This window comes from Pyrgilauda ruficollis, unplaced genomic scaffold (genome assembly GCF_017590135.1).
Source record: "Pyrgilauda ruficollis isolate IOZ18807 unplaced genomic scaffold, ASM1759013v1 scaffold13, whole genome shotgun sequence".
NCBI lineage: Eukaryota > Metazoa > Chordata > Aves > Passeriformes > Passeridae > Pyrgilauda > Pyrgilauda ruficollis.
The window spans coordinates 1,346,186-1,359,389 of record NW_024511432.1 but is presented as its reverse complement, the minus strand read 5'-3'; the positions used below and the strand labels follow the sequence as shown (position 1 = coordinate 1,359,389).

Sequence of the window (13,204 nt, the reverse complement as noted above, 5' to 3'; positions counted from 1 at the left end):
AGCTCATGCCAGTGGTGCTGGGCAAGGGCAAACGGGGGGAAAATCCCAAACCTGTCGTGCTTTACAGGGATTTACCAAAAGGGATCCAGAGGCGAAAAATATACAGAGGAAAATCCTTATCCAAGGAAATATTTTACTGTGTAAAGGTCTTGTTGGGAGTGGGGCGGGGGAAGCTGAGCCGTTTTTTCTTCTTTTTTTTATTTACTTTGTCTTATTTTCTTTTCCTTTTTAATCTTCTCTTCTCTTCTCTTCTCTTCTCTTCTCTTCTCTCCTCTCCTCTCCTCTCCTCGTTTTCCTTCTATTATCTTTTCAAAATACATTTCTTTTCCCTTTTTTTGTTTTTATTTTTCCTAATTTCCCTTTTCTTTCCCTCCACCCCTTTTTAATTGTTTTTTAAATTTTTTAAAAAATTATTTTAATTTTTTTTTTATTCTTGGTTGTTCTTGGGGCTTTTTTTTCCACGACTGTTGGTATTTCTTCTCCTCCTCTCCAGCTCCATGCCCTCTCTGGGCTGAGCTGGGGGCGCAGGCGGGCGGCAGTGAGGGATGGAGGGATGGAGGGCGGAGCGGGCTCCTCTGGGCTCTCCCCGGGCCGGGACACTCAGCTCTGCCTCCACTCTTTTATCCCTGATTTGCTCCTCATTCCCCCTCCCCAGCCTGGTGCTGTTTTGGCAAAAGAACAAAACCAAGCATCTCCCTCTCGCAATCCCAATCCCGGCCCGTCCTGGAGCTCCTCTTCCCTCGGGATTGGTGCGTTTATGGAATTCCTGGGCAAATGACCTTGCCGTTGCCAGTTTTCCTCCTTCTTTTCGATTGCCAGAGTTTCTCTAAAAGCCGACCAGCGCTCCCGCTCGCAGCCGGCGCAGGTTGTCCCTGTCCCGGGATGCGGGAGGTGGGAAAGGCGCTGGAAAACCACGGGCTGCTGGAAAACCACGCTGGCAGCTCGCTCTGACATTGGTTCCCAGCTCTTCTCGGCCGCCAAATTAAAGCTATCATCATGATAGTAATAATAAAAATATATAATTTAAAATTAGGGGGATTTTTGAAGCCGCTGCGAGGACACCCAGAGTCTGTGTAACGCCCAGGCATGGGAGAGATGGGAAGGGAGAGGGACTGGGGGGACACCAGAACCCCGGGAAGGGAGAGATGGGGAGGGAGAGGGACTGGGGGGACACCAGAACCCCCGATAGGGGAGAGATTGTGATGGAGGGAGAGTGGAGGAACACCCAAAGCATCGGTGACTCGCAGGGAGGGGAGAGATGATGATGGAGAGGAACTGGGGGGAGACTCAGAGCGCCGGGCTGGTGATGGAGAGGGACCGCGCTGGGGGCTGTTGTCACCCCTAAAACCGAAGGGCTCTTGGGGAGCGCCCAGATCAGCAGCAGCGAGAGCTCTCGCTGTGAGCTTAGAACAGCAGCCTTAATCTTCTCTGCAGTGTTTACAGAGCCAGCTCATCCGTGGGGCGGGTGGAAGGCGGCCAGCTCGCCCGAGAACGCTCTTTATTAAAAAATACGGACTTGTGTTGCTTTTAGCGGTGACCCCGGAGCGCGTCCCGCATTTTTGGGGGAGGGCGGCTCCCCTCGCCCGCGGCTCCCCCGCTCCCAGCCCCGCACCCGCGGAGAGGGGAGGTCCCCGGCCGCCTTCAGCAGCACCTGGGGGAGCCCCCGCCTGGGAGAAAACCCCTTGAGAGGGTTTAGGGGGTGATTTTCACCCGAACGGGAGCCTAAAGGAGATACTCAGCTCTCCGCGGGGCAGGACAGGGCAGCCCCGCTCCGCGCAGCTCCGCGGAACTTCCAAGGATCCATCTATTTGTTTGTTTTACCTAAGGAAAACTCGGAGGGGGATGTGAGCGGCTCGCTCCGTACCGGCAGGCAGAGACCGAAATTCCGGGATGAGGGAGGAACGGGTGAATGGTAGAAAAATTAAGAAAAAAAAATTATATATATAAAAAGAACAAACTCTTCTCAAACCTCTCCCTGCTACCTTCCGTGAACAAACTGCACTTGTAGCAGAAACACCAACACGGAACTGGCTCATTTCTCAATCCTGCTTACCCCAGCCCGTGGGAAGGGAGGATAATTCCTGGGAATTCGATGTGAGCACCCCTCACAGGGAGCTCCTTTTGCGGACAGACGTGCCGATTTCTGCCGGGGATGGGGGACACAGGAGCCCGTCCCTGCCCCCGCGTACCTGGCCGCAGAGAATGGGTGTCCGTGGGGTAAAAAAATTCAGGGATGTGAGGGAATTGCGGATGGGAGCCCCGGGAGCGGTGCGCAGCTCCCCGCGCTGCCTGCGCGCCTCCGTCCTGCGCGCCCGCCCTCGCTCCCCCGCCGCCCAAAGCGAATCTGTTGCATTTCCTCCATTGATTGTTTAGTCAGAGGTTTTGCCAACTTCCTGACGGTTCGTTTTCTGGTTCTGAAAAAAAAAAAAAAAAAAAAAAAAAAAGAAGAAAAAAAAAAAAAAGAGGCGCATTTCCTTTTTGACTTAAGAGGGAGAGAGAGAGAGAGAAGAGGAGGCTGGGGGCTGGTGGACGCATCGAGCTGTATGTACTGGACTTTTTCTCTTCCCTTTCCCCGTCCCCAAACCCTCCTCCTCTTCCTCTTCCTCCCCTGCGAGCCCGAGGTTCGCAGCGTCCCCTTCCCCGCTCGCAGCTCCTCGCAGAGCTCCGCTGATCCAGGGACGGAGCCTGAGCAGGAGAAGCGGCTGCTGCTCCGAGCTCTTGGGTTTGCTTCCTTCTCCTTAAATTCTTTTTTTTTTTTTAATTCTTTCTTTTTCCTGTCTTTTCTTTCCCATTCCGTACCCTATGCTTGCAGTTCTTGTGGCTACGACAAGGGATCCAACTGCAGAAAGAAAAGTAAACACGGAAATCTGTTCCACTCGCCTTTATTTGCTTCGGGTTTTCTGTTGTGGGGTTTGTCTGAACTTGGTTTACTATTATTTCAAAAAAAAATTTTTTTTGAAAGCAGCAAATCTCCCTTTGCATTTTATTCCCAGCTCTACTCTCTTTAATCCCGCTGCTTAAGGTGTAAAAACTCTACAAGAACTGTGCAGTTAAAAACCTGTAAATCTTAAATCTGTGTCTTTCTCATAGTTAGTTTTTACTCCTAATCTTGCCACACCAGAATATGCTTAAAATTGGTGGTGACGGGGTGCAAAGCTTGGCATAAGCAGAGCAAGATTTATGGAAAATTATTGTCTTTTGCCCCCCTCCAAGCCCCTTTTCTAAACTGTTTTTTTGTTGGCCGATATTTATCATTCAAACCAGCAGAGATCCAGCCCTGGCTGCAGCAGGTCCGGAGCTGCAGACGTGCAGGGCCTTACCCCAAACTCCCTAAATTAGCGGGGAGCTTTGGATCCAACCCTACAGAAATAAACCAGAGGGAAATCCCGGGAACGGTGTAAAGAAAATATATTCGGGTCAGAGAGAATGGGGCTTTGTTCAGCTGCGAGGGGGACAGGGCACAGCGGAATCCCAGCTGCTTGCTTGATTCCAGGGGTGTTTTTCACTTGGAAAACTCCAACCACCTTCCACGGGAAATCTCAAACCCTCTTCAAATTAGGGCCTGCTTTGGGAGTCAGCCCTAAAAGCTGCTCCTAAAGCGGCTGGGCCCTGTATTTCCGTGTGTGCATAGGTGCCCTGCGTGTCTGCAGTGCTGCCCAGGGGATGTGGAAGCATTCCCGGGGATGTGGAGAGGGGTTTGGATGCGCTGCAGCAATCAGACACGACACGAGGCAAGGACGGGTTTCTCCTCAGCCTGTCCCCGCTCTCGGTGTCCCCACGCGTGGGGAAGATGCTCCAGTGCCCCGGCCACGCCTCGGGGAGGGCGATTTGCGCATCCCGGGTTGTTTTCACATCCCCCTGCACCGTGGCCAGCGTTTTCCTCCTGACAGGAAAATCTCTCCGCGGAGATCACAAAACCCCGCACAAACCCCAAACTCCAAAACTCTGGGCACCGCGAGCCGCTCCTTTGGAGCTCCCGCATCCAGCGAGGCAGCCCAAACATTTGCGCATCCTTTGCGGAGGAATGTTGTTATTCCAGCATCCCAGGCGCGGCTCTGGGAGTCTCGGGGATGCTGGAAAAGCCCAGCCGGGATCGCTGCGAGGTGCGGGCTCTCCATTAGGTGGCATTGGAAGTTTGGTGCTGGGACAGGGAGAGCTGCCTCTGCCTTCTCTGGGAGCGTATTTATCTTTTCAGCACTTGTTAGATACTCGCGGCGTAATTTGCTTTATCAACAGGCGGTTTAATCGCTTTATCGGGGGAAAGCGATCCTCTCCCGTCCCCTCGCGGAGCTTTGTAGTCAATTAAAGGCGTCATCAAAATAATTGGTTGTTGTACAACACTTAAAACCCATAACAATGTAATGTATATATAATATAGCATAATGTAGAGCAGATCTATATAATGTATATATAATAATGTGTAATGTAGAGCAGATTATACACAGCCCTTTCCTGTTTTCTAGAGGCTCAAGCACCTGAGAATTCAGCCGTGCCTTGCTGCTCTCATCGGCAAAGGAATTTTACACACATCTTGTAGGGTGTTGTCTGCTGAGCAAAGAAAATATTAAAATAAGGAAAAAACCCCTTTTTAAAATGTGTATAGCACGAAGTAGTTTTGTTCTGATTGATAACGGATGCAGTTTTAAATAGTAAAAAGAATTAAAAATTCTGAAAAAATAAAAGTCAATATTAATCAAGTAATAAAAATATTTTTTCTGCCCGCAGCAACTTTGTGTGAGTTCTGCTTTTGCATCTCATTCCAGCAGTTTTTGTTTAAAAAAAAAGTCCTTCAACTGCTAAGTTTTTTGTTTGTTTGTTTGGTTTTTTTTTGGTTTTTTTTTTTTTTTGTTTTTTTTTTTTTTTTTTTTTTTTTTTTTTTTTTTTTTTTTTTTGCAATGATAGAGATCGTTTTAATGATAGGATAATGAACCTAATTCAATTTACACTGGTGAAATCTCATTAACTAAATTAGAGCCAGCCCCTTATTTACAATGAGCAGAATCAATCTCAAACTGTTTGCTATTGTTTGGTTTGTTTTGGTTTTTTTTTTCCCCCTGACTTCTTGCTGTCATTTAATTTAAAGGGCAGACTCCACATTTATCCTCATTTGGAAAAAACGTTCTAAAGAATTAAATCTGGATTTTGATTTCAAGGCACTGTGTTTGAATGGCTTAAAAAGCTCCTGATTATTTAAAACCTCCTTATTATTATAATAACAGTGCTATTTGTCAGAATTATGACTAACAAGCTGCATCAGAAATGTTACTTGAAGATATATATATATATATATATATATATATATATATATATATATATATATATATATATATATAATTAAATATACACGTGTACTAATGGCAAAATATATGTCAAAGCATTTCTTTTATCTAGAAAAAATTTATTTTAGGCTACAAAATTTTCTCATAGTACAACTTTCGCCCATTTTTGCATTCCTTGCTGTGCGTTTCTTTGCCTGCATTAATTTTCAGAGCAAATGCTCAAAGCCTGACGTGTTGAATTTCTTTTAATGACCCTTCCTCCACTCCCATGGGAGAGAATATTCTGCTTATTTTGACAACTGATGTTTTCAATTTTTTTTTAAATACAGTGGGTGCATAGTTTTATTTCAAAGTGTGACTCAATGATAATTAGTAAAAATTTATCATTTTAATAGCTTAGTTTTCTAGACTCCAGCAATAAAAAAAATGAATGTTCATGTCCCAGATATACTTTCAAATGTAAGTTTTAAATACTGTCCCTGTAATATCCACAAGAGCTCAAGAGGGTCAATGAATACCAACATTTTTGTTGATTTATCTGAAAAAAAAAAAAAAGATTCAACTCTTGGGAGCCCATTGGGAACAACCCAATCCAGTTCTGCAGCAATTAACAACAACAATGACTAAAATTTTGGGTTTTTGAAGGTCATTTTTGCCCCTTGCAGAACTGGGACACACACACCATAAATTTCCATGGCTCATTCCATCCATTTTTGATGGAAACTTGGAGAAATCCAAACCATTTTCCCACCCTTGCCTCCGTTTTCAGCTGAGAGCAGAAGAGCTGAGGCTGAACCCAATCCAACCCCGCCAGGGCGAGCTGGGATTCCCAAAAATCACATTTCCAATTGAACTCTGACGAATTGAATTCTGCCACGCCGAGCTCGTTATTCCCCTCTGCTCGAAGGGGCACATTCCCATTCCCATTCCCAGCTTTCCCCGACTTTTTCTCCCGCTCTTTCTCCTTTTTCTCAGGGTGGGTTTTCCCCAGGGCTGTGTTGTTTTTTCCTCAGGTAGCCCCTGTGATTCAGCACCAACCTCCAGCACCCCGGGATTGTTCCCTGCGCAGTAATAACGATGTCACCATCCCGAGCTGAAACAAAGCCGGGCTTTATCTGGGGGGCAGAGCAATATGATAATCAAGGAGAAATCAGAGACCAGATCTTAAACAAGGAGAAACTGCTGAATTTCCATGAAAAATCAATGAGGAGCTGGAGGTTTTTTTTTCTTTTCTTTTTTCTTTTTCTTTTTTTTTTTTTTTTCCTCCACGGTGGAAGAAAACTGATATTAAAGTCAACAAGCTCCGAGCTTACCCCAGTGTGTGGAAATTTCGACATCCATTACCTGCTTTTGACCTTTAGCAGAAAAAGCAGCGCTCAAACACTCGCCAGTGGCGCAGCACCCGCACAGAGTTTCTCTTTCACCCAGAGGGGAGAAATCCAAATTAATTTTTTTTCTAGAACTAGAAAAATTCTCTTAAAAACCACGTACACAAATGAGCGGCGTGGTTGTAGGAATTAAAACGTTTTTGGTTTTTTTTTTTTTTTTTTTTTTTTTAAGGCCCTCGGGTTTGCTCGCGGCTGAAACTCCTGGAAAGCTCAGGAGAAAAAACAAACAAACAAACAAAAAGGGGATGTCGAAGCCCTGGGGGTCAGGTTACCCTGCTTGCCTATTCATCACCGCCTCCTCCAGGAATGTTTAACCACATTTTAGGGTCCTCGCAGGCTGCGAATTGTTTGCTTCGACTCCTCTTCGTGACGGCATCAAAAATGCGCAGCATTTTGGGGAGTAAGAGATCGTGGGATGAGGCTCGGGACATTCAAATTGTGGTCTTGGGCAGTGGTGCAAGTCTAAATAAATACTGAAAAAACTGCAGGGAGAGTTCTGCACGGGCTTCTAGTTAAAGTAAAACCGTAATAATAATTCGGCAGTATAAACTGGGAAGGGCCAAACTCTGCTTTAAGGAACCCTGATGATAATTACGTTGTGGTAATGAGTGTGCAGGCCAGTTTTAAATAGCATAAAGACAGTGGCTCTGTGTTTTTTACCTCAGAACGTTTCAGCAGGAATAGATTCCCTTGGATAATCCTATAGAAATTCCTAGGGCTCTGACCTGATGCTTTACTTAGGTGGCTCAGGGCTTTAGGGTGGCTCTTCCCCATCACTCCTGGCCCCTTTGAGGCATTTTCTTGCCTTATTCATGGTTTTGTTAAAAAGAGATAGAAACCACAGGCTGGCTGTGATGCCATCCCAGGCTCACATCCACCTTCCAGCCTTGGGAATGTTTCAATCCGATGCCTCCAAAGCAAAAATCCCGTCACAGGCAAATGTCTTCACACGAATATGGGGGGGGTGAAGCATTACCTGATGAATGAAAGCAAGGAAAGGATTTCTTGCCCATGATTAAAAAAAATAAATTGGTTTTAAAAGAACACATTCCATTTATTCAGTTTTGAGTTTGGCTGAGGTTTGTTATAAAAATAGTGCCGTAATTTTTTAAGAAACATTTTCTGTTTGGATAGATTAACTGTACACGCAGGCACTTTAGCTTTTGATTCCTTTCAGTAATAGAGTAATATTCATTGCTGGCATACAAAAGTCCTCCTAATAAAAACAGTTTGGGAAATCTTCCATGCCAGACAGATAAAATCTCTTTGAAATGTTGGGGGGGTGATGAGCAACAGTCACAAAATGGGATTTTCTTTGCCCCCAGGTTCCAGCACTGCAAAAGTATCAACATCACTGGCAGAAGTGCACCTCTCCACTGCTCTGCTGCAAATTCCTGGGTTAAAAAAAGGCATTTGGGACTGCTATTATTCCTAGCTGATTGCTATAGCCAGCGTTTTGTGTATTTGGGACAAAAATAATACGGGAGTCACATCACTGTGGGGGCCCCCCTCCCTCTCTGTACTCTATATCTGGGGCAGCATCCTGGTACCAAGCAGGATCGTGGCACATCCCTCCCAGCCCACCTTGTTCTTTGGGTTCCCTCAGGCTCTCAGAGAACTGTTGTGCTTCCCTTTAAGTGTGGGAAAAGGCTGAGCGAGGCAGCAGGAGCGGGGAGCCAGCACAAGGGATCCTTTCCCCTCTGCCTCTGTGCTCACCTTCGAAACAGCTCCTTGCACCCATTGCCTTTAATCTCTCTGTCACTGGTTTTTGCAATAATTTCTCTGCTGGCCTGAGAATCTGAGAAGTTCCTTTCTGTCATTTTATGCCTGTTAAATCAGAGCAAGGTTCATCTGAGTTAAATTTTCATAGTCCTCTGAAAATCCCCACTTCCCTGAGCTGAGGCTGCAGCCCTGAACCCCCGCACTGCTGCTGTCAACTCAACGTCAGCAGAAGCAAAAAAAAATTAAAACAAGGGAGAAAAATAGCAAAAAATTGGAAGAAACAAATATTTCTCCCATTTTCTGTGTCAGTGGGTGAAGGCCAGCCTGGGATCTGGCTGGGTCCATGTCTTTGGTACCCCTCTCATCAATCCAGCCCACAGAATTCATCCCAGCCCCAGCACATTTGTACATATGGGGCTGTTACTGGCCCAGGTTTTGCTTGTATTTGTTTCTGCCTCACAATTCTCTTTTGTAAATCCTGAAGCATTTCCATGCTGTTCATTTCAGTCCTTTTCAAAGTTGCATTTGGGGTGGGTTTTTTTTCATTTTTGGTGTTTTTACTTCAGTGCCTCCATGGATGCACTGCCAACACAACCGTGAATGCACCCAAAACTGAAGGTTCAATTTAGCAGCTCACTGCTCTTTTGACATTTTAATTTCACCTCCTTTTTTTTTTTGTTTTTTTTTTTTTTTTTTTTTTTTTTAAGAGAATTAGAGGTAACTTTATCTCTCATCAAATTCCAGGATTTTGTCTAATTCAATTATGCCTGTGGAGGCTCTTTTCTTCTTTCTTTGGCTTTACTGAAGTGACACAGATGATTGTAGAACTGTTTCTGAGAAAATCCAAATCATCCTGGAATTATCTGCGTTTTTATTTCTTTGTGTACGTCTAACAATATCTCTTATAATTCTTCAAGACTAGAAAGTTCTGATCTATATTTTTTTTACATAGTGTTATTAAACAACTTTAATGATCACTTGCAGAGATTGGTGATTTGTTCCCACAGCAGTAGTGATGATAATACAAAAAAATATTAGGAAGCAGCACCTCTGTGCTTTAGACTTCCTTGCCATGTTCCCTGTCAGCTTGCATCCCCTTCTCCTCATCTGTGGGATAGAAATAACCTTGGGACTGGGAGAAAAGTGTGTTTCTCATAAGAGCACAGGACAGGAAAGCCTTTTCTTTAAATCAAAAGCAGTTGGCTGCTGCAAGAGCCTGGAGGCAGAAACTCTGCTGCTGCTGTTGATGTCTGTCAGCCCCTCCACCTGCCCACAGGCAGAATTCTCTGGGGTTAATACCGACCCCAAAGTCCTTACTTTTAATACTGCTCTAATCTGAGACCTGCTGCAGAGCTCCGTGCTTTCCGTGTGGGAACAGCCTGCGCTTTCCTGGAGGCTGGAGAGAGCTGCCTGTGGCAGTGGAACGGGTCATGGGACATTCCCCAGCAAGCCCCTGACCTCCCGAGCTGCTGCTGCTGGGAATTTGGGCTGGGCTTTGCCTAGAGCCCCTCTCCTGGAGCTACACTGGGGTTTTTAGGGGGTGTGTCCAGCCTGCTTCCACCACCATCCTCCCCTCCATCACAAGGATGGCAGCGATGCCTGGATGCTCAGACCATTTGGCTTTTCCCTCTCGGCAGGGAATGTCACCAATTTTCCTTCTGAAACATCCTTTTCCGGCCAACTATGGAACTGAGATTTTCTTCCCCTGCACAACTCTTTCTTTCCTGAGTAGATGGGAAGTCTGTGTATTCCCCAAGAGAATAACAGGGGTCGTCCCCCCTTTCTTTGTCACCCAGTAACCCTCATGTAGCTGAAATTCAGAGTTTGGGTTGGGAAGGACCTTAAGGATCATTTAATTCCAGCCCCACGAGTGCTCCCACAGCATTGCTGGTGGTGCTGCGCTGGAGGGTGATGCGACCCTGTGAAAACTGATGCTGTTGGTTTTACACAGCTTTGCTCCAAAGTTATCAAAGAGGAGGATGCACGCGTTGGGAAGGCCGGGAATTCCGGCACTCGCAGGCCTCGTGCTCTGCAGGTGGATTGGTATGTGGAGAGGTCACACCTAACCAACTTCTTAGGCCTCTGGTGTGAAAGATAAAGCCATCTGGTCACCATTTGACAGCTGAAATTGTAATTACACCATTTGGCCTAGGAATTGCTGGCAGCCACCGTTTGAAGCTGTCCCAGATAGGGATCGAGCCATTCCACGGAAGCCGGGCCGCTGGAATTCATCTCTCCTCATCTCCCTGGCCCGCTTTTCACCTTCCCGAATTTATCTCCGCAGATCCCTCGTCCCGATTGTGAACTTGGCAGCGGCTGCTTGGCGTGAATAACCCCAGTGGCCACTAACCAGGAACACCTGCTGGCCCCGTTACCCGGAACGGGAGGAGAAGATGGGCATCTCCAGCGGAATTCCACCGCGGAATATGGAAGTGTTTAAAGGAAGACCTTCCCCGCTTAGGGTAGCAGAGATCTGAACCTTTAAATTGCAGCCATTCCCGGCCTGACGATAAGTAAATAAACAATTCACAGCTGCGAGGGCTAAACACAGAACGCATCCATCTCTCGCGGGCCTGATTGCTGAACAAGTAATTAAGTGCGAAATGTGAGCCCTCAAAGTCACCGGGAGACGATAAAGGTCTCCAGTTGTAAATTAGCTGAACTCCTCGATTTTAACCCTTCAGGAGCCCTTGGGTGGCACTGGGTGCCTCAGCGTGACTCCAGTGCAATTTGCATGCAATTATTCCTGACATTTGCCCCTGGGAATATGGAGCTGTTATTTTAACAAATTAAAAAAACAAGGGAGGGAGTTGCTTTGTCTCTTCTGGCTGAGCTAATGCAGGGCACCCTCACAGCCCCAGCTCCTGGCTCTGCCATGGTGCTCGTCCATCACATTCCCGTTGTCCCTGTCCCTCCTGGCAGAGATAGCAGAGGTGTCACAAACCCAAAATACATTAAAGCCTCTGCTCAGGCTCTGAGATAAAGGAGGCTGCTGGCTGGCATGGGCAGATATCCATCAGAGCTCCAAATTGTGTCCATTCAGGATTCACCTTGAGAATCAGGGTGTAATGAATGACCATAGATTGAAGTATCACCACTTGTTAAGTAATTAATTAAAAGGGTTGTGAAGTTTTGCCTACTTTGGTTGTGGTTATGGTCTTGAATTTTTTTCCCTTTTATTTCTTATTAATGAAAACTTTTTTTTTCAATAATTTATTTTAAGAACCCAGGTCCTGCAATTTTATGCATTTTCAGATGCATAACTAATTATTTTAGCACACAATGAAAACTTTGTCAATGTCCAACAAGTGTCCAGTTGTCAACCCAATGGACTGCTAATTACAAGATAAATAAAAATAATTCAAAGTCAATTTTTTAAAAAATAAATAATACTTAAGCCATCCAATAATTTTTGAGTGCTAGATACCAACTTGGCAACTTTTAGGGTTGATTTAACTTAATGGAGTTTTCTCCTTAGGTGATTCACAGGCCTAGATGAGCTGTTTGATGCTGGAGCTGGAATTGATTTGAATCCTGGACCATGATGCCATGGAGAGATGGATCTCTGGGTCTGGATCACACTCAGATTACTCCATAGTTAATTTTTATGTGGACCAAGTGAATTCTTGGGCTCTCTGGTGAAGGGAGAAAAATGGGGAGTGACTGACAGCAGGACCTCAGCTTCCTTCTCACTGAATCATGAGGTTTGTTTGGGACTGGCCTCGTTATTACGAATTTCTTCAGATTTAACTCCCAGACTTCCACTTTTCTCCTGTTCTGAAGCAGCTGCTTATATTTTACAGCTTTTCTTGAAGCCATGGCAGGAGCTGTGCTGGAAATGGTGCCGTGGGAGTCTGTATCCCAGGTCAGGAGACCAGACATCAAATCCCTGGTGCATCTTGGCAGCTGGGAGTGCTCCAACAGACCAGGAATGCTCCAGCAAAGCCTGCCAAAGCAGCTGCTGGGAGCACACCACCAGCGGTGCAAATGGTAGGTGGGATCAGAGAAGAACCAGCCAGGGGTCTCCTCGTTGACCAGAAGAGCCTTGTCTTTCCCCAGTCCCAGAGAATCCATAAAAATCACTCAACTCCACACGGCTGATTTGCTCAGAGCTGAGGCCACGTGGAACACGGCTCATCCATTTTAGATCCTTCTTCCAGTGGGAACTGGGCAGGGAGACAGCAAACTTTCAAACCCCAAGCTGTGAAGGAGCAAGAACACTCCCAAAATGTCCCTTCTAAAAGGGAGCCTCCCTTTTTGAGTTTCAAATGCTGTCTTTGTTACCACCCTTGGTAACCTCGCTAGCAAAGAGCTGAATGTTATTAGAAAACAGCTGAGCATGGGTGGGAAGACAAGAAAACAAAAGGAAATGGAAGTCCTGGAAATTGATTTTCCATTTGAATCTGTTATTGTTTCTTCTAATTTTTAATAAGACGTTTTATGAAGTTTATTGCACTGCTATCTATTTTCTTTTAGGGTGTGTTATCTTTTGTGACTTAGTTTAGACTAAAATAAACCTCAGTTGCTAATTAAGGATAGAAATGGAAATCCAAAGATTTGCTTCTCATCAATGCCAAGCAGTAAATCCTTTAATGCTCTGGGATTTTGCTCTATAGCTCTAAATTTCCCATTGGTATTTAGTAATCTGCTGATTGCATTTACTTTAATTCTTTGGTCTTCAGAGTGTTCATGTTGAGGCACTCACTTACAGTAGCTCTGTGTGTTAAGGGCAATGAGTTAAAAGCTGTAGAGGTTTTTTTTATTAAATTCCAGCTCTGTTTTTCCTATTGAGTTCCCAACTACTGGGTTATATCA

At 45.5% G+C, this 13,204-nt stretch overlaps 1 long non-coding RNA gene across 1 annotated transcript; it reads left to right on the top strand.

The window, feature by feature from the left end:
* The first annotated feature begins 2,417 nt into the window (after nt 1-2,417).
* On the top strand, nt 2,418-12,067 carry LOC121348932. The gene is made up of 3 exons (XR_005954433.1): nt 2,418-2,541; nt 10,674-10,851; nt 11,868-12,067. It is a non-coding gene; the product is annotated as an uncharacterized LOC121348932 (long non-coding RNA).
* The last annotated feature ends 1,137 nt before the right edge of the window (nt 12,068-13,204 follow it).